The sequence below is a fragment of the Phascolarctos cinereus genome, unplaced genomic scaffold (genome assembly GCF_003287225.1).
Source record: "Phascolarctos cinereus isolate Bilbo 61053 unplaced genomic scaffold, phaCin_HiC Scaffold_1;HRSCAF=81, whole genome shotgun sequence".
In the NCBI taxonomy this organism is placed as follows: domain Eukaryota; kingdom Metazoa; phylum Chordata; class Mammalia; order Diprotodontia; family Phascolarctidae; genus Phascolarctos; species Phascolarctos cinereus.
The window spans coordinates 243,795,663-243,818,136 of record NW_027555514.1 but is presented as its reverse complement, the minus strand read 5'-3'; the positions used below and the strand labels follow the sequence as shown (position 1 = coordinate 243,818,136).

Here is a 22,474-nt window from a genome sequence, read left to right as displayed (position 1 = left end):
AGTCTTTCTAAAGGTGCCCACACCATCTTAATTCAATCTCTTTATCCAACTGAACATTATTGGAAAGTATCCTACTTCTAGAGTAGCAAAATTTAGTTACAATCTTAGCCCAAAGCTATTAACAACAATTTGGTGTGACCCATTGGGAATTCTCAGGTGCACGTGGCAGCCAGCCTCTATCTTCCTCTGCATTATTATTAACTCATACTACTGAGACAATTTCACGAATAAGTAACTGCCAACTCTATTTTCCTATTGAACATTGCCCTTTAGGCCATAAAATGACTTAGTGGGCAACTTCTTAAAAGATTTTTGTGTCATCTGAAGTTTTCCCAATGGGAAAGTCTTCTTAAAGGAACAAACATAGATCCTCTCTCCTGGTCAAGTCTTAGGTCTAGTCTTTCAACAATGCCATAATGAAGCATTAGGATAGAACTTTTATGGAGATACTATTTTTGTTATTCATCTCTAAATAATGACTTCTAAAGCACTTAGAAGCAGTCAGTACCCTTACTAAGTGAACTTACTTTGTATATACTTATATTTGCATATCGTATCTCTTTTGATAGAATGTAAGCTCCTTGAGGGCAGGGACCATTTTCATTTTTTTTTCTTGTCCTTGAATTTAGCGTAGTGCCTGAAACAGAGCAGGTCCTAAAGAAATGCTGTTGACTTGTGTATTGATTCAATACAACCCCACCAACTACCTTCCTTCTATCATTCATTTTCTTAGCTAGGCAGATAATTTTTTAATAAGGCAAAAGAAAATATCAGCCCAGCCCCTGACTCAACTCTGGGACAAATTATGAAGCAGTGAGGACCTAATTCATAATGTTTTTTGTACTTAAAATATTATATATGAAAATATTTCCAGTCTGGCCACCACCTTTTTTTTCTTCTTTCTGTCAATGCAATTAACTAGATCAACAATTCAGAGGCAAGTTGTCAGCAAACGTCCAGCCTCTATTTTCAACACTGCATGCAGCCTGCAGACAGTTCAACGGCTATCTTATTTATCTGTCTTGTAGCTGGAAGGCGGCGGTCATATCTGTCTATGAACATGATCGCCTAGTGTGATCCCTCCACTATGATTATGTTTTTTGTCATGTATAACTAGTCAAATTAGAACCTCCTAGATTTTAAGTTATGACCTCAGAGGTCACTTAATCATTTAATCATTCATTCATTTGTTTGTTCATTCATTCATTCATTCATTCATTCATTTATTCATTTATTTTACTGATGGGACATAGGACCAAGAAAGCCTAGAGATCACAGATCTAGTCCAATTCCCTCATTTTACAGATGAGGAAACTGAGGCCCAGAGAAATTTTTAAAAACTTGGTCAAGATCCTAAAGGTGATAAGTGGCAGAGAAAGGTTGGAAATCCAGGTCCTCTGGCTCTAGACCCAAAAATTTACATACAAGGAAACTGAGACCCAGGGCAGTTAAGTGACTTGCTCAAATTTAAGCATGTAGGAGGCATTAGTCAAAGTATTTAATATGAGGTTCTCTGACTCTACAGGCAGTTTACATCAGTGGTGTCAAACTCAAAGAGAAACAGAGGCTACTAACCTACACTTAAGGATTACTATAAAGAACCTCACCAAACTATACATAAGGGGGCAGCTGGTTGGTGCAGTGGATAGAATCCGGGAGTCAGGAAGATTTAACTTTGTGAATTCAAATCTGACCTCAGACACTTATTAGCTGTGTGGCCCTAGGCAAGTCACTTAACCCTAGTTGCCTCAGTTTCCTCATGTGGAAAAAATGGCAAACCATGCTAGTATTTTTGCCAAGAAAACCCCAAATGGGGTCACCAAGAGTTGGACAGGACTGAAATGACTCAGCAACAAGAATGGATCTCTGAAAAATCACATTTTGACTTAGAAAACCACATATTAACATTGTCAGTGTTCTAAGTATTTGTATTTATATTGTTAACTATTTCCCAATTACATTTTAATCTGGTTCAGACCACACTCCAGAGTGCTGCAGCTGTGATCATGTGTTTGACACCCTTGCTTTTACACAGTGCCTCCTCATTGATGACTTTGGAAGCAGCATTAGGAACCACAAAATTAGCAGAAGTTGATTGCTGTATTTACCATGTTATTTCAAAGCCTCCTCCCTGTACTCCTTTTCCAGAAGGAAAATGGTCTAAGTGCTAGAATGAGGTAACTGGTATCTACAGAACAGTCACCTCCCAGTGACACAACAACATTGAGGAGGAGTGTTAAAATTGGGGGGGGGGGGACTGAGAATGAAATACAGACTGGGGACAAAGGTGGGAAAAAAGAGGCTGAAATAGCTGCCAGGAGAAAATGGAAAGTTCTAAGACACCAGCTGTCCCTGTGGGTTCTGAATTTGGAAGTCTCTGTTGCCTTTCAGAAGTAGCATGTCTTACGATGCATGTGGTCTGGCATATGGACTGTGATTCTGCATTTCTAGATGATGAGCCTGTCTTTTCAGAAAGTTTCAGGGCTATCTTTTGGAAATGGCTAGTGTTTGGGGGCTAAAAACCCTATGGGAGATGAAGCTAAAAAGAATGATGATTTGCTATCTCCTCTTCAGCTGCATTATTAGTTATCTATCAAAGTTTGGGACCCAAGAAGTATGAGCCACCCTCTCTGCTATCATGCTCTTTTGCATGCCTTTTGGATAAGAATATGGGCCACTAATGAGACAGTAGTGCTTATTGCAGCAGGGTTGTTGTGAAGACTGAATGAAAAACCACTCTAGAAATGCTGGCTGTTAGTGTTATTTACTTAACTCTCCCTCTGGTAAGTAGTGACTGGTGAGAATGCTGAACTTAGAAAGAGGAAGACTGAAATTCAAATCCTAGCTGTGTGCCCTGAGTAAAACACTTAACCTTTGTGCTTCTATTTTCCCATTTGTAAAATGAGAAAGTTGCATTCAGTGGCCTCAAATGTCTTCTCAGCTTTAAGTCTATGTTCCTGTGGTTTCTTGAAGTTCCTATCTAATCTTTTCCTTGAACAAAAACTTATCTTTTCCATACTGTTCAACTGACTACTTTCTCAGTGTCCCCATATTAGAATATAAGCTCCTTGAGGGCAGGACCCACCTTGCCTTCATATTTATAGCCTCAGTACTTAGTATATAGTGTTACATACAAAATAAATGCTTAATAGATGACTTTTGTTCATTTATTCTTTCCCTTAAAGGAAAAGAACCTTACTCTTCTTAAGTTTTTATAGAGACAATTCAATTTCTGTCATTTCTTCCTGAGCTTTTCTCCTGATCTTCAGGACTTTCCTGGACTTTCACTACTATTGACAACTATCACATCTCTCTCCAATATTAGTAAAGAAAGAATATGGGACTAAGGAGTACTACAGGAATATGTGAAAGTTCTCCATGGAATTCTCAGTGTCAGAATTTCTTGGGGAGAGGAATGGAGGGGACAAAGGGAGAAAAATTGTGATTGAGCAGGTAAATCCCTAAGAGTTTCCTGAGAGTTAGAGTAGTGAAATGTCTTGCTATGGTTACACGGCTATTAAGTGTCAAACACCAGATTTGAACCCAAGACACCTTGACTCTAATGCTGAGGAATATTGCTAATGATGATTATACAATGAGAAATGATGGTGATGTTGAGGTTGAACAAAAAAGTGAAAAGATGTGAGGAGAAGGGAGGGAGAGAGACAACCAGTTGAAGTCTAAATGTAAAAGACTACTAATATATAGGCAAGATTTGCAAAAGTACAATTTCACAGGTGATAAGTTATTAATTTTTCTTGATCTCTCATCCTTTCCTTTCATACTGCTCATTCCTATGAAGCAGAAAAACTTGACATTCCTGAGTGTTCATACAATGGAAACAAATCATTTCAAGCGCACATCATCTATCAGCTCTAGGTCTCTCATGGTAGGCTTGGAAAAAGGAATCATTTCCAGTTTATCTGCAATTTAAAGCTTTCTAAATCAATTGTTAAAATATAAAAGAGGTTTAGACAAAGTTTCATGCTTGCCAGTTCATTGAAAAGTCATGCTATATGTTAAACATCCCTCAAATTTCTTCTTCTTTCTCTCTAGGAAGAACTGACCCCCTATAACTGTGTTTAAAATGTGTTTTGTTTTGCATGTTCAGAATATACAACTACCTAGAGAGAGAAAAAAAAAGACAAAGCTCTTTTGAAGAATCCTTTCTTGATGTGTGGGGTGGCACCTGTCAATAATCCCTGCTATTGAGGGAAGCTAAGGCTAATGGATCACTTGAGCTCTGGAGTTTTGAGCTGCAATAGAGTTAAAACTAATTTGTATACACACTAAATGTGGTATCAATATGGTGAGTGTGGACAGGAGGACCACAAGACTGAGAAAAGAAGTGTATACCAGGTCAGAAATAGAAGAAGACAAAGCTTCCAGAGACCGGCAATGAGGTTAAACCCATGTTTGGCCAGGGCACTTCCAATCTGGGGGGAAAAAAGGCCTAGTCTCAAAATTTAAAAAACAGGTTTTCTTGAAACAAAAGAATTAAATTAAAATAAAACTTCTGGCATTCCTGTGCCAGTAAAGAAACTTACTGTGTATGTATCACCTATTTATGAGGGAGACAAGAACTCTCCGGGATAGTGAGCATGAAAAGAGGAGGTAATTTAATGTAGTGGAATATGATGGATCACCTGCATTCAGGTCCCACCTCTGCAAGAACTTTGTGATATCAGATAAATCATATCACCTGATAAGACAGCTAAGTGACACTGGGCTAGGAGTTCAAATTTGGCCTCAGACACTTATTTCCTTCTCTTGAAGGGAAGGGGCCTAATATGCCCATCTTCACACTAGATCATCTCTAAGGTCCTTTCTCATGTTTAAGTCCTTTAATGGACGTGTGATCTCATCCATGTGGGTGTTGAAGAGATACAGGGGAACAGGAGATCTTAGAAGATAATCTATTCTGACATTCCTTCTAGCATTAACATTCTATTATTCTAAGACTAGGAATATACCAACTTATACCAGATTTCTCTGCTAATCATATCCTGATAGAAGTGTGTTATTATTAATAATAATGATAATAATCTAATAGATAACATCTGTATGGTGTTTTAAGGTTTACAAAGCAGTTTAAGCATGTATGTGTATTATCTCATTTTGTTTTAACACAGCCCTGTAGGATAGATGCTGCTACTATTTTTTTTATTTTACAAATGAGAAAACTGAAACTTCAAGAGCTTAGGTGACTTGCCCAGGTCACACAGTTAGTAATTGTCCAGGGGGCAGGGACATGAGCATAGGACATGAGCGCTGGACTTCCAAGTTCAGCATTATACCTACTATACTTCCTAGGCAGACCCTTTCTGTCTAGGGCAGGGTGACTAGAATTCTACCTAAGGGCACCCAAATTTAAAGGGTGTTGACAATACTCCTTCAAGGAAGCTCAGGACCTACCTAGCAAGAATAGTTAAAGTAGGACACTATTAAATCACTCTTTCCTCCACCTCACCTCGTTCACCTCTTCTTCCCATCCCTGCCTAGTACTGTCCACTTCCCTCCCTCTTCAGCAACTGTATCCAAAAGTTCTGCCTGAGGTTTCTTTCCCCATGGTCCAGAAATCCAAATCCCATTCTCAGACGCTACCTATTTATAAACATTTATAAAGATTCTTCTCAAATCTTTTCTCTTTGGAAGCTCCTAACTTGAATCAGCAGCAGCATTGAAAGTGCCACCAATGCCCTTAAGGTCTTTAATGCCTTATTCAGAACTTTATAATCGCTAACAATGCTTCTCAGATTTCTTTTGACTGTATCACTTGTCCCCAAATAAATTACCAGCAGTAGTTAGTGATCACCAGGTCTGAAGAAGCTTTTCAAATTGACCACATCCTGGATGCATGAACCAAGAAGCAAGTGTAATAAATGGAAAATTGATAAACAAGGTGCAGCTGGGAAGAGATAATTAGATTAAATTGTATTGGATAAGATTAGATCAGATCAGATTAGGTAAACTTCAATTGGATTAGATTAGATTGATAAGATAAGAAGATAAGAAGATAAGAATAAGGATATAGATATGAATACGGATATATAGATATGGACACAGGCATAGGGATAGGGTTAGGGATAGAGATAGAGATAGAGATAGAGACAGAGACAGATAGAGATGGAGGCAGAGATGGAGGCAGAGATAGAGGTAGAGATGGAGATAGAGATGGAGATAGAGATGGAGATAGAGGTAGAGATGGAGGTAGAGATGGAGATGGAGGCAGAGATGGAGGCAGAGATGGAGGTAGGGATGGAGATAGAGATAGAGGGATGTGGATATGGATAGCACCTACTACGATTCCAGGCACAGTTCTAAGCACTTTCTAATCTGACCTCGTTTGACCCCGCAACGACCCTTTGAGGCAGGTACTGTTATTATCCCCATTTTACAGTTGAGGTACCTGAGGTAAATAGTGGTTGAGTGACTTACCTACGGTCACACAGCTAGTAAGTATCTGAGATTATATTTTAACTCAGGTCTTCCCGATTCCAGGCCCAGCACTGTAATTCACTGAGTCACCTCACTGCCAGATAGATAGATAGATAGATAGATAGATAGATAGATAGATAGATAGATCACTTATTTCTATGTTCAGGGCACTGTGCTAAGTAAAAACAAATAAATCCTAGCACACAAGAAGCTTAATAGGGGAAGTAAACACTTAAAGGGGAAATGAAAAGAAGGGAGGAGGGGGTATGAGTTAGCAGCATTATTATAGCACAGACCAGGAAGTGGCACAGAGGCCTGGTCCCTGGCAAGACAAAGTTCCTCTCTAACAGCCAGGGAACCCAAAGATGCAGTCTGTGTTTCTAGATGTGGAATTCTCTCTGCCTTGTAAATAACCTGTGGCAAAGGTAAGCACCCTCAGATGAGAAGCCTTCTTTGTGGAGGGGAAGAGACTCTCCGAAGAGCATATGGGATTGCCCAACCTGCTCTTAAGACAATGGGGAATGAAACTCCATGGCCAGCTCTACCTGTAATTACTGAACATTCTTCTGCATATGAAAGGCTTATTGTGTACTCTGGAGCTGCTGTTTAAGGAAGGCATTCACTGGACCATACACTTAAAACACAGAGTGTTTTATCGTGTCAGAATAGAACAGGTCTTGTGTTTTCTCACTGTTCATGGCAGACCAACATGTCAGCAAGGAATTACCAACTACCACAATTTATCACTTTCTGCTCTGATAAGGGCTGGAAGACCTTCCACCTGGTGGAAACTGGACCTTCATCATTATTCCTTGGAGCATTCAAAGCTGTTTTCTACTTAAAGAATACAACTCTGCCTTCGTGAGTTTCCCTACCACCATAAGTCATATTTCCACTTTCCAACTTTCTGACTCAAGGTAGGACTCTCTGTCATATCCTAGAATTCTTGTTCCTGTTTCCTATCCTTTGAAGTCCATCTTCTATTCTTTCAGTGGAAAGCCAGAGAGCTCTTTTTCCTCTGTTAGGTAAACACTGGTTATTTTATGCTGGCAGACAAGTGACACAGTGTATTCTTTGCTGATCATTGTAAATTTCCCCTTGTCTTATATATACTTGCTGGAACCAACCTCCTCAATTGCATGTCTTTCTTGCTGCTAATTCTCATGGCTAAAGATGATGGCAACCTATTTTTGGCACCTGTGTTCTGCATAAGGAGGATCCCTCATTGGTGGGCATCTGAGTGAGGCTTTATAATTGTTCCAGTCTTTTTCTGAAGTTCTCAAGGCTCATGATTAAGGGATCAGTTCTATTTGATACATCCTTGGCCAAAGCGCTTATGCAAACAGAAGGTTCCTCAGCTGTTGAGGGTGAGAAGGTCCGATGAGGAAGTCCAACTTCCACTCCTTTCTTACCTAAGGCTTTTTTCCCCTCCTCCTTTCACTGCTTGTCAGATTTCAGACACCTTGTGGCCATGTCTGACCTCTTTAATATATCAGTATCTTCTGAGACTTTTAAGGTAACAAAAAAGATCACAGTGCAATTAGTACTAAAAAGCTTTCAGAGCTCATTCTCATGCTTGAACTAGCTCTATTAACAATGCAGCTCCTTTGACAAATACATTGAATTTCCTTTAGTCTCCTTCAAAAACAATTTCCTTTTCTCTCTGTTCATTGGAACAAAGTGTCATCACTGGGAAATTGAAGATACTTTACCACAAACTCTTGAGAATCAAGCAGTTTAAGGAAGAATTATGCATCCTTGCTCGTTTCTTTGGGGTCTGTTCTCCCATTATTTGCCAGAGAATAATACAAATAACTTCCATTAGTGTTAATAGGTGCTTCCTGGAATATAAATCTTACACTTATCAATGCTTTAAAATATCTTTCTGTATTTGCTAAGCTGTCCTTACTCACTGGGAACCAAAATCAAATGTTTCTTTTCCTTTTCTCCACTTTCAGTTCAGGCTTCAGCAGGGATGGGAAACCTGCAGCCTCCAGGCCACATGTGGCCCTCTAGGTCCTCAAGGGCAGCCACTTGAATCCAAACTTCACAGAATAAATCCCCTTAATAAAAACATTTGTTCTGTAAAAATTGGATCCCTTAATCCCCTTAATAAAAGCATTTGTTCTGTAAAAATTGGATCCCTTAATCCCCTTAATAAAAGTATTTGTTCTGTAAAAATTGGATTCAGTCAAAGAGCTGCACTTGAGGACCTACAGGGCCACATGTAGCCTTGAGGCTGCAAGTTCCCCACCCTTGTTCCAGTCCCTCTACCCTGGATGCTTTCCTAGACTATTCATCCCAAACCTCCTCTCTCATCAAGACTCCTACACCACCCTTTCCCAACCTCTCATCAGAGGTCCTCATCTCATACTTTACCAAGAAAATTTGGCCTTTCTTCTCCCCTACTCTACATCTCAAACCCTTTGATATTATTCCCCATCCTCTTCTCCTTTACTCCAGCCTCTGACAAAAAAAAATGGTCCTTCTTCTCACCAAGGCCAACCTCTCTACTTGTATCCTTAATCTCATCTTTTCCCATCTTCTCCAACAGATTTCCCTCACAACCATATCATCTCTCACTTTTTCGAGTATAAGATCCTTGAGATGAGGAATTATTTAATTTATTGTATATGTAACCCCAGTACATGGAACAAGCTTAATAAATGTGTGTTGATTGATAAAGGGTCAGTCCCTACCTATCTAGTGTCTCCTTCCCTGGCAGCTATACATGCTCCTCTTAAAGTTATTATCACATATCTCTTCTCCCCTTCACACATAAACTCCTAGAAAAAGCTGCCTGTGCTCACCATCTCCGTTTCCTCTCTTGGCATTCACTCCCCAGCCACTTTTGATCTGGCTTCTGATCATGTCTTTCACCTGAAACTGTTCTTCCTAAAGATAGCAATGATCTCTTCATTACCATATCCATTGGCTTTTTCTCAATTCTCATGCTTCTTCACCAATATGCAGCATTTGACATAATTGAACACCTTATCCTCCTTGCCAAAAAGACTGTTTTATGGAAAACTCACACAGGGCGAGCATTCACATCGTGGACAGAAGAAGTGATACAAGGACGCCCTCAAGGTATCACTTAAGAGCTTTGGAATTGATTGTGTGACATGGGAGACACTGGCACAGGACCGCTGAGCATGGCGTGCCCACATCAGAGAAGGTGCTGTGCTCTATGAGCAAAGCAGAATTGAAGTAGCTCAAAAGAACCAGGAGATGTGCAAATTCAGAGAATCCACCCCAAAATTTCACGTGGACTATTTGTGCCCAACCTGTGGTAGAACATTCTGAGCTCGTGTTCTTCTGATCAGCCACAAGTTACAGTGTATAACCCGACTCTAGCATAGAGTTATGCCACTTCGGACCTGTTCGAGAATAAAGGCCAACAACCAATCCTCTCTTCCTGGACACATGCTCTATTCTCTGGTTTTTGGCACACAGACCTCTTGCTTTTCTTCCTATGGATTTGACCACTTCTTCCTAGTCTCCCTTAGGGATCACCGTCTTCAGTCCAACTATTTAGCAGAGGTGCAGTCCCAAGTCCCTTTCCTAGAATGCCTTCTTTTCTCTCTCTAAAAGTTCTGTCCCATTGATCCCATCAGCTCCCATGAGTTTAATGAATATCTCTATGCTGATGGCTCCCAATGTATACATCATCCCGTTTCTCCCAACCTCCAGTCTAGTATCACCAAACATCTATCAGACATTTCCAACTAGATGTCCTTTAGAAATCTTATACTCAACATATCCAAAACAGAACTCATAGTCTTTTCCCAAAAACTCATTCTACTTCCTTACTGCCCTATTTCTATCAAAAGCATCACTCTCCTTCCAGTCACTCAGATTTACAATCTGAATACACAACCCTTCGCCCGCCTCACCTTCCTTATATATCCAATAAATTACTAAGTCTGGTCAGTTCTGCCCATCCAGCATTTCTCATATCCATCCCCTTCTTTTCACTTCACACAGCTACCACCGTGGTTCAGGCCCTCATCATTCCTTACCCAGACGATCACAATAGCCTCCTATCTGGTTTCCCTTCCTGAGTCTCTTTCCTTTCCAATGTATCTTCTACACAGCTGCCAACTTGATATTCCTAAAGCACAAGTGTAATAATGTCACTCCTCTGCTCAAAACACTGGCCTGCTGGTTGATTCCTGTACCTAGTTTCTCTTCGTGCCTTTGAACAGGCTGTTCCCTATGAGGCAGCTAGGTGGCTCAAGGGAATAAAGCACTTGGCCTGGAGTCAGGAAGACCTGATTTCAAATCCAGCCTCAGACACTTACTAGATATGTGACCCAGGGCAAGTCACTTAACCTCTGTCTGCCTCAGTTTCCTTAAATGAGGATAACACAAAAGCCCCAGATAAATCACTGCATACCAGATATTTGAACCCAAAATGTAAAGGTCAGAATCAAATGGTTTTCTCCTTCCCATCCCCTAATTCCTCACCCCATGATTTTTTTTCACTTCCCACTCTAAGTATCTACCACTTTTACTGCACATGAAAATCATTAGATAATCATCGAATGTTGTTTCAGGATAGAATCATAGAATATTCAGAAGAGAAGGCACTAATGAAAACATCTATGGAGAGGTAGCACTGGCAGAGTGGTTGAGGTTTCAGTGTCTTGACTTGGCCTTAGAGGGCAGCCAACCAGAGTTCAAATACCACCTCAGATCCTTTCAAGGTGTCTGATCATGGACACATCACTTCACTTCTCAGAGCCTCAGTTTCCTCATCTGTGATATGGGGTAATAACATACTGCCTATCTCATAGGGAACATGCTTTGTAGACCCTAAAGTCTTGTATGGGTTATAATTACTTTTATAGAGGTTGTTTGTCCTTTGTTATCAAAGAAGATCAACATCACGATGTCTTGACTTGTGCACGGATTGGATTTAAGTGAGACAGGGTTTCAGCAAGCCGGCAGTCTCAAGTCAAGATGACCAGTGATGGTCCAGGATGCAGTGGATGACTTTGGCGTCTTTGATGTCTGATTAAGCACTAAGAGCTCCACAGCGCCTACTTCAGCCATCTTCATGACTGTTGGAACAAATTGTTCTGATTTGCCCATTTGGGAGACATCTTCACATGCTCAGGGGTAGGCGTTCCCCTCGCTCGCTGACAGATCTGATACCTGTCAGTTAGCCACAACCTGGTTTAGTTCATCTGCCAAGATGGTTTACCAGGGTGTGGCCACTGAACACGAGACAGCTTCTTGGAGCCACAGGTAAGAGTTGGGTGACAGGTGGACCTCAAAGGTAGATGAGCACCCCTGAAAAGGGGTCAGCAAGCCCTCACACCAGGGGTACTAGTCCTTCCTGAATGCCGCATACATCCCCTTTAAGGATGTAGGTAAGTAGAGCAGTGGATAGAGAGGGGCGTGGAACCAGGAAGACCTGAATTCAAATCCAGCCTCACAAACTTACTAGTTATGTGACCCTGGGTAAGACACTTAACTCTGTTTGCCTCAGTTTCCTCATTTGCAAAATGGGTGTTAAAATAGCACCTACCTCCCAGACCTTGTGAGGCTCAAATAAGTTAATAATTCTGAAGTGCTTAGCACAGTGCTAGGCACATAGTAAGCGCTATATAAATGTTAGCTATTATTATTTGTAAGGAAAGTGAGGTCCAGTGAAGTTACTTAACTTGTTCAAGGTCACAGTTAGTTAATGGCAAAGCAAGTACCAGAACCAAGATTTCCTGGCTAAGGTCCAGTGCACTTTCTACTTCCCCACGCTGCCTGCTGAAAGGAGAGCCTGCGTTTAAAGGGTAGGCAGACAGAGGAGCCCAGGAAGACTATAAAACCCACATTACCATATGCTAACACAGAGAGCAGGCACTCATAAATGGTGAAGAGGATGCTTGTCCCTCGAATGAGAGAACAAGCTTTTAAAAAGACTCAGGATCACAACAAACACATTCACTTAAATCCAAGCACATCTGCGTGGTACTTTGCTCTTGAGAACCCAAGGTGAGATGGAGAACCCAGCCCCACCTGCTCCCCTACATAACTTTCAGCTCTTAAACAATAGCAATCTTCTCTAGTAAAGGAAATGGGATTGAATCTCACTGAGCAATTCACTCAACAATTATTAAGCACCTGCTACATACAAGGCACTGGGCTAAGGGGAGACTCTTTGCTATATCATGCACAGATCATATTCTGTCATGGAAAGGACAGAAGAATGCAGAGAAATGCAGACACAAATATGGGTTCAATTAGATGCCTTCTGTATTTTCTTGCTGTGAGCTTTCATTTCTTTTTGAAGAGACAATCTAGCCCAATGTATTATCATCATAATTATCTAACCCATTACAGAAGTGTACAGAAGTACATTTATAGGAACTGCATCATATTTTTTTTTCAGAAAGGACCCAATGGAAGGCTATTTCATGTGATTAGAATACATGTGATATAAAGAATACATCTGGGAAGGGGAAAGGGGGAATTTGTTAGGAGAAAAAATTGGAAGGGATCTAGTCCATCCCCTTCATTTTTTAAAGAAACTGAGGTCAAGGGGTTAAGTGACTTACCCAAGTTCATATAGCTAATAATTGAAAGAGCAAAGATTTTAAACTAAGACCACTCACAGATACATTCTAATGTACTATGTTATAGTAGTAGTCACCTAAATTTCTAAAGTGCTTTCAAATGCATTCTCTCATTTAATTCCCCATAGCAGCACTATGAGATAGATTTCCCTTTTTATAAATGAGTAAACCAAGGCACAATAAGATGTTTTTTAAACTGGTTCCTCCCATCTGGAAGCACAGGGACTACTCACTGACTAGATCCCATTTGTGGTCAGTATGGAAACTTTGACCTGATCTATTTTCAGGCCTGGGCTAGTTCACAGGTCTTAGACAAGCTGGCATGCTGACAATTCTACCCTCATCCCCGACTCAACACCCAGCCCACATTCCCCAGAGGATCACCACATTAATCCCAAACTTAGTGTGGACACTCTATCTAGCCCTATTGCAGCTCAGAACTCCTGCACTTAAGAGCCCACCAGCCTCAGTCCCCAGGGCAGCTGAGATTATAGCTGCCACAAGTGGAGATCCAGTGAAATTTAAAGGTCTTCCAACTTCAAGGTCAAGTCTGAGTTTTTCTGTTACACTCTACTATCTCCACCAAAAGATTCAAAGCTTATGTTCACAATAAATCTTTTTTAATTTGACATTTTTATCACATTTTGTTTTTAGCAGACCTCAAAATATCACCTATGCTAACACAAGGGCCTAGCCGCACCAAGAGATTAAGTGACTACCCCCAAGGTCCATGCACCACTAAAGCATACTGTCTTTAAAAAGGGGGACGCAAAGGAACCAACAGATTTGACAATGGATGAACGTCACATAGGGAACACAGAGATTTTGAAAGCCTGTCACCGTCACCCAGACTCCCTAAGATGTCAGAGAGGTAAAAAAAAAATAGAAGGAAACTGGTGAACATCGACTGGAGCTGGCAGGTTTAAATTATCTTTCTTTTAACCTATTCCAATCTTCTAACATGTTAGTCACTTCAGAGGGACAAGCTTCCAGCCTCTGAATGATTCCTAAGACTAAAGTATTGAAGAGAATGGAAGTATTACTGGAGTTACTTCTTAGGACTCATATGACAACAAACAGACATGTCAGTTATAAATAAAATACAACTACTACTAGAAACTGTGAAGGCAAGAGCAGGGAGGGCAGGGTCTAAATAACTTGATTAACAAGATCAAGAAAAGATAATGTTACTGTGCATACATAGGAATAGTTCAAGCATTGTAGACATGAAAAACAGAAATGGGCACAGCAAATTTTCAAATGTGGGAAACAGATTCTTAGAAGCTAGAGGTTAAGTCTAATAAGGGCACTCACATTGTAAAGGGCAGTATACATGGATGGAGTATAATTGGTAGCCTTGGGGCATTCTAACCAATGGTGCAACAGATGGGGTTACCTAGGTAACAGCACAAAGCAGGTCCTAGTAGGTTTTGTCAAACCAGCTGACAAAAGGTGATTGGAGATGAAACATTACCCAGGGAAGGTACAGTTCAAGTTGGTGAATTGTTCTGGTTTTAATTGTCCCCTTAGCAATTAAAAAAAAGCAATTAAGAAAATTATTTCCAAATTCTAAAACCAAGAGGATATGTTTAAGCTTTATTCTGGGAAGCAGACATATATGTTTTTTTGTACATGTAGCCTTAAGATTATTTGTTTTGGCTATCCCTAATGGATAAAACATAATCCTTAACATTGTCTTGCTGTCTAGGAAGGGGAAAATTATCTTTGTCCTGCTCCTGGATTCTCCCCTTCAGTCCAGCCTCTGTCAAAGAGGACAATGACTTTGCAAACAACTAAGGAATCTTCAAAAAACTGTTATCAGGATCATCCTAAATAATGATGCCAAAGTAATTTTCCTTAAGCACAGATCTGATCATGTGACTCCCTTAGAACTAGAAGGGACTTTCACTAGATGATTATCTACCCAAGCCTCCTCATTTTACAGATGAGGAAACTGAGGTCCATAGAGGTTAATGGGACTTGAAAAACCAGTATTTGAACTCAGTACTGAACTCACAACCAATCCAACACTCTTTACATGAAGGCAGTCACTAAGAAAATGGTGTTAAAGGAGAGTAAGAGGAGGGGGCTTAGTCTCCAGCATTGTCCAACCATGTCTTTTGGAGGTTCCTTTGGGGCCTATTTGTTTGTAGGAATGCTGAACAAAGGTCTTGGGACTGAGAGAGGATGAGAAAAAATCTCTTCCTTTCTCTGTGTGAAGTCTAAGCTGCAACTTTTAAATTGGGGTCTGTCCAGGAACATATAAAAAAAATTAGAACTCATTCAATACAATTAATTTCCTTTGTAATCCTATATTTTATATTATGCATTAATTTTATGTGTTTGTTTTATATTACTTTTATATTATGCATATATTTTTATATTATGCATTTAAAAACATTATTCTGACTAGGGGTCAATAGGCCTTCACCAAAGGGGTCTTTGATGAAAAAATGGCTAAGACACCTTTTGCTAGAGTGATACCAAGTGAAAGAACTGATCACAGCGAAACTATGTGATGGAGAAAAGGGCTACTGATGGATGTCCAAACCAGAAAAACCAGGCATTTGTTAAGAAATGCAGTTACTGGAAGTCAGGAGGACTCTGGGTAGGCAGGCTTCAGGTTGAGGGCAAATACAGATATCAGTCAGGATGGTCAAACCTCTGAAATCCATGCAGACAGGTAAGTCAAGTCAAGGCACTTGCAAAGAGAATTTCACCATATGAACTTGATACTGAGTGAAAATCTGATCTGTTCAAGGGCTTTTTATATGCTCTCTGGCAAGAGCAATGATTAATCCAGGGTATGGGTGAGCTACAGCCCATAGGTGTGGCTGCAATCATCAGAGGAAAAAGCAAAATTTCACATTTTCCTATGTGCAACCTTATACACATAGGGAAATAATTCCTGGCTCTAATTTTTCATTTAGGCTTTTTTTTCATTTATGTTCAACTCTTCACAACTCCATTTGGGGTTGTCTTGGCAAATATACTAGAGTGGTTTACCATTTCCTTCTCTTCAGCTCATTTTATAGATGAGGAAACTGAGGCAAACAGAGTTAAGCAACCTGCCCAGGGTCATACAACTATTAAGTGTTCGAGGCTAGATTTGAACTCAGGAAGATAAGTGTTTCTGACTTCAGGCTTGGCATTCTATCCACTGCACCACCTAGCTTCCTCCAATTAGACCTAAAAATGACATGAAATTCTCAAAAAATAAGTTTAATTCCATTTCAGCATAAAAATAAACCTGTACAGTGTAATGTTGGTTTAAGGAAGTTTCGCGTGGGTGAGAAATATGATTGTAGATTCATAGGCTCATAGATTTAGGGTTCATAGGAACCTTAGAAGTCATCTTATTCCTCCAATTCCCCATCTTACACATGAAGAATCATCAGTATCTAAAAGGTTAAGTGACAAGTGAAATCAAACAAACAGCAAAAAAACCTCAAAACTCCAACGTGGATAGGAATTCATATTATACGGGAGGCGCACTCTTGTAGAATGGAGAAAATTCCTAAATCCTACAAATAGTAGGAAGCCACTTTACACCCCATCCCCACCGCATCTCTCTCTCTCTCTCTCTCTCTCTCTCTCTCTTTCTCTCACACACACACACACACACACACACACACACACACACACACACACACACACACACATACACACCCCTTCTTGAGGGAATGATTTTACATGTTGAGACAGACTTTTAGGCATGGCAGTTTGTAAAGCGTAAGGCACAATGCTCTTCTCTTCTCCCTCTATAGTCTCTCTTGGTAACCTCATCAATTCCCCTGAGTTTAACTACATCTCTAAATAGATGATTAACAAATCTATCTATTAGTCCCAGTCTCTCCCATGAGTTTCAATCCTGCATCACCAACTGCCTATTTGACATCTCAAATTAGCTGTCCTGGAGACATCCTAAGCCACCATGCCCAAAACTGAACTCATTATCTCCACCCACTCAAACTCACCTTCTTCCAGACTGACCTATTTCTGCTGAAGTCACCACAATCCTTCCAGTAACCCCAGTTCATAGTTTCTGCATTATCCTTGATTGTTAACTCTCCTTCACCTCACAGTGTTGTTTCTACCTTCATAACATCTCTTAAATCTATCCGTTCTCTACTCACACAGCTACCACCTTAGGTCAGTCTCTTATCACTCCACCTCGGTTATTCCAACAACCTCCTAGCTAGTCTTCCTGACTCGTCTCTCTCACCACTCTAGTCCAACCTACACAATGATGCCAAAGCAATTTTCCTTAAGCACAGATCTGATCGTGTGACTCCCTTTCTCAACCAAGGAAAGTGGCTTCCTATTGTCTCTAGGATCAAATCTAAAGTCCTCTGTTTAGCTTTTAAAGCTCTTCACAACCTGGCCCAGATCTATCTTTCCAGTCTCATGATATATTGTTCTCCCTCCTACCCCCTGTTATCTAACCAAATTGACCTTTGTTCTGCTTACATGATACTCCATAACCCACCTCTTTGTCTTTGTACTACATATCTCCCATGCCTGAAATTTACTTCCTCCTTCACAGAATCACTCTTTCTTTAAAATGCAACTCAAGTACCATCTCCTGCATGGAGTATCTCATCTGATCTCCCTTATGGCTAATGCCCTCCCTCCCAAACTACCTTATCTTTAACTACTTTTTTTATGTATTTGTATTTGTTAACTTTATATTATATTAACTTTTATGTATCTATATTAACTTTATATTTTATATTACCTATATGTTTTTATATGTACCTGTTGTCTTCCCCATTAGAAGATAAGCTCAGTGGCTCATTCTTTATACTTACATACTCCAACCTAGCACAGTGCTTGACACATAGTAAGTATTTAACATATACTTGATTTACTAGTCCCAACACTATGCTTGTTTCTCCACTTAAGTTCTCCTCTGATATTTCATCATGGCATGGAGGTGACCCTCGTCTTTAACGGCTATGTCAGTGGAATATAAGGTCAGTCATGTTATATCTAAGCTGGAAATATTTTAAGTATGTATCTGGTCGTGTATTGTATGTCTGTTACCTGAGGCATACAAGAATCAACCTAGCTACATCCACAAAAGATAATCATCAGGTTTCTAAAAGAACACTAAATTCTTCCACCACGACACCTCTTGATTACTGTCTAAAAGTTTCCTTAATTTTTTCAGTTAACAAGTACTTATTTTCTCTCTTTTTTCTTTTCTTTTTTTGCTCTTTTTTTCTTCCCTCCCTGCCCTGCCTGAGAGATGGCTACAATTAGATACAAATAGGTGTATGTATATATATGCATATTTATATATCTATATATATATATATATGTGTGTGTGTGTGTGTGTGTGTATGTATGTATATGTGTATATCATATATATATGATATACACACACACACACATATATATATATATACATATATATATATAAATCATTCTATGCATACTGTTATTAGTTCTTTCTCTGGATACAAGTGGCATCTTTCTTCATATGTCCTTTATAGTTAATTAGGGTATTTACAAGTCAAAATTATTTATCCAATTAAAGTTGTTCTTAAAACAATATTGTTGTTACTATATACAGCATTTCCTTGGTTCTGCTCATTTCACTCTTCATTATTTTGTTCAAGTCTTTCCGTGTTTTTCTAATATCATTGAGCTCATTTTTTTTTAGAGGAAGGAGTAGGTTTATTATGTGTGAGAAGAGAGGAAATGAGAGTTAAAGGTGAAGTAGAAGGATAAGAAGTCATATTTAAATTGTGAGATTTTAAAGTTCCAATTCTTGCCAATAACCTGTGTTTCTTGTGCTTCAACTCCATTTCTACTTATCTGATTCATCCATAGAATCTCTTGATTTCTTGGTTCCTTCCATTTCTCCATTTTAATCAATTATAATGGATGTTGCCTCTGAGACACTCTGCCATCCACCTCAAGTCTTCATTTGGTTGTTTTAAGCCTTCAAGCTTTGCCAGTGTCTTGGAGAGTTCTCTGCTAGAGTGATTAAGATGATCATTGTCCTATGCCAAATGTCCACCTATGTAAAACAACAAAGACTCTCGAGCAAAGAGAATGAGCATAATCTAACACCAGGGGCTAGTCTGGGCCTCATTTTCAGGTTTTCAACTCTCTCCCTTTGTATCTGGAGCTCAAAGAGCTGCAAACAACATGGTGACTTGGACTCTAGCACAAAAGTGGGTTGGTTGCCCTTTTTTTTTTTTATTTCAGTACATGATGCTTCAAATAAATTAGTGATAATTGGGAGTCCTAGAGCAATTTCTTTCAGAAGTCCTTCTGGTGTTGTGAGTCCTTGGATTTTACATTCTCAGCAGACCATAGGCAGGTTGCTACTTTCAGAATAAACTCTACAAAAGTACAGACTGGTGAAGCAGGGGCTGTTGAGGTTTCGGGTGCTGGGACCCCCAAATATAGAGAGCAAGAGACATGGGTCCTGCCCAAATGAATTAGACCCAAGCTTTCTTTCAGCCAAAGACAAAGTTTATTAGAAAACTGATCAGGGGTGGGAGAGATTTTAAGAACCCACCATATTGGCCAGACTCTTAAGGAAACTAAGCATTTGTATTGCTAATGCAAGTGGGCCAGATTTTAAGAATTTGAGTCAATCTCATTATTTCTTATAGCACATCACAATTATATACCACAACTTGTTCAGCCATTCCCCAATTTCTCTTTTTCCCACTATCATCCTCCCCCACATATTTATGCTGAGGGGAAAAGAAGAGAATTCTTGTAACAAATACTCATAATCAAGCAAAATAAATTCCCGTATTTTCAGGACCAAAAATCTATGCCTTGTTTTACATTTTTAGTGAACATCTGCTCTGTGAGGAGGTGGGTAGCATTCTCCACGATGGCTTCTCTGGAATCATGGTTAACCATTGTGATGATCGGCTGTCTAGTACGTTGTGAAGGAGCTATGACCAGCATCACCGGAGGGAGTGCCTTTTACCAGCAAAATCACAAATTCTTGAAGTAGGAAAGCATCACCATTACACCTTGTCTTTTGGAAATATCTTGCCTATTGGGAACAAACAATTTCATTCTGGAAGCCCTTCTCCCAACCCAACAGCAAATCACACAAGACCAAGAAGAATGAGATGTACGATTAAGAAAATACTGTGCACCAGAGAATTTGAGAAATGCACATGCAGACATTAAACTGTGGCAGCATTATCTATTAATATCCCCTCGGCTTGCACAGGACTTCTATTCAGCCACAGGGAGCTGTGACAGAGAAATAATAAGCTCCTCAAAGCAAGCACCTAGTTTAAGGAAGGCTTCAGCTTGGTTGGTTTCCTCGTGACTTCAGCTTCCTTAAATTTCTGTCACTGGTACAAGCACAACACATTCACTATCATGGGAATGATAGAAATGACTTAAAGTGACTGCTATCCAACCCATAGTGCTCAACATCTAATCTATGAGAATTTAGAGCCCATAGAGGATTCATTCATCTCTCATCTTTCTTTACTTTTTTTTTTTGGTCTGGACCTGTGGTTTCATTGGTCTGGGGAACTCCCAGTGTGGAAACTCTCTCCACTGATGCAGGTTGTCTACTTGTACCTTCTTAGAGAATTGCTTAGGGCACTGAGAAGTTAACTAGCGATAGCAAACATTGGTTCATTGATTAATAAAGAAGGTGCTGGGAGGATCAAATGAGATAATGTATATGAATGTTTATATTAATGTAAAATACATATGTATTAACATTATGATTTGTATTTAAAAGACAGGTGAGTGAAACTGAAACATCTCTGCACAGACAATATTAATGACATTAATGCATCTAGGATAAAAAGGGAAGCGGTCAAATGGCCGGTGGGGGGAGAGAAGGGGGAAACTTTGTGTCATATTTCTCTGATAAGGGCTTGGTATCCAAGATATAGAAACTATTAATATATAAGAATAATAGCGATTTCCCCAATAGACAAATTGTCAAAATATATGAACACACAGTTCTCAAAAGAAGAATTTCAATGCATTTACAACCACATGAAGAAATATATTAAAGCATTAATAATAAGAGAAATCAAATTCAAAACAAACTGGAGGTTTTACCACATATCCTGCAAATTGGCAAAAAAAAATTATTTTAAAAAAGGTAACAGTCAGTGTGAAAGGGGTTGTGGAAAGCTAGGCACACTAATACATTGTTGGTAGAGTTGGTAGAGTTGTGAAATGGTACAACAATTTAGAAACCAATTTGGCCAAAATGGCCATACCTAAAAATTGGAAACAAAGTAGATGTCCATCAATTGGGCAATGGCTAAACAAATTGTGTTCCATGAATATAATGGAATATTACTGTATTATGTGAAATGATGCGTGTGTAATGAACACAGAGAAGCATGGAAAAGTCTACACGAACTGATGCTGAGTGTAGTAACAGAGCAAAGAAAACAATATACACAGTAACAACAGCAGTATAAATGGAAAGATAAATGAATGACATATCAAAAAACCAACAATAAATGTAACAAATTTATATAGATCAAGTGGGACTTGAACAAAGAGCTATGAGAAGACATCTCCAAACTACCCTTTCATAGAGGCAGGAGGTCCACAGTTGTTACACACTGTACGTGTTTTCAGACTTTTTCAATGTATCAATCAGTTGTGCTGATTTTTTTCTCTCTAAAAATAATATTATTTGTCTTAAAACATGACTGTCAAGAAAGGGGAGGAATACATGGGAAACTACGGTGATAAAAGAAATAGAAAGCATCAATAAAAATTTGTGAAATAAAAATAAAGCACACAGAGAGAAAAATAATCATAATAAAAATAAAAGATGAGGAAGTATAACATGTGTTATAGCTCTATTACTCTCTTTTCCTTACCTGAAGTCAGCCTAGCTGTTGGCTCTCTGCTTATAATACATATAATGGTAACTGCGCTAAGAAGGTTTGCAAAGCCTTTTTTTTATTTGTGTGAGTGTGTGTGTGTATGCATGTATGTATGTATAATCTCCATTGAGCCTCTCAACAATCGAGAAAGAGCTATCAATCTGTCAATCCTTTCCGTGTCCGGGCCGGGTGAGGTTTCCCGTGTTGAGTCAAATTAAGCCGCAGGCTCCACTCCTGGTGGTGCCCTTCCGTCAATTCCTTTAAGTTTCAGCTTTGCAACCATACTCCCCCCGGAACCCAAAGACTTTGGTTTCCCGGAAGTAGGGGCTATTCTTGTTCCATCTTTATAGCAAAGAAAACTAGGGCAGACAGAGTTTCAGACATTTGCCCAAGCTCATACAGCTGTAAATGTCAGAGTCAGGACTCCAACTCAGGTCTTGCTGACTCCAAGTCCAGCACTCTGATCTACTACGCCACCTGGTTTTGTCCTTGGTCCTACAGTCATTAATTGTCAGAAGTAAGATTTGAACCCAATTCTTCCTGGTTCCAAGGTTTGGTCCTCTATTCACTATACCATATTGCTTCTTTGATATCTATCTA

The 22,474-nt window shown here is 39.6% G+C and overlaps 1 long non-coding RNA gene across 1 annotated transcript; it reads left to right on the top strand.

Moving 5' to 3' along the window:
- The first annotated feature begins 8,280 nt into the window (after positions 1-8,280).
- On the top strand, positions 8,281-21,833 carry LOC110213169 (uncharacterized). The gene is made up of 2 exons (XR_013482797.1): positions 8,281-11,691; positions 19,838-21,833. It is a non-coding gene; the product is annotated as an uncharacterized LOC110213169 (long non-coding RNA).
- The last annotated feature ends 641 nt before the right edge of the window (positions 21,834-22,474 follow it).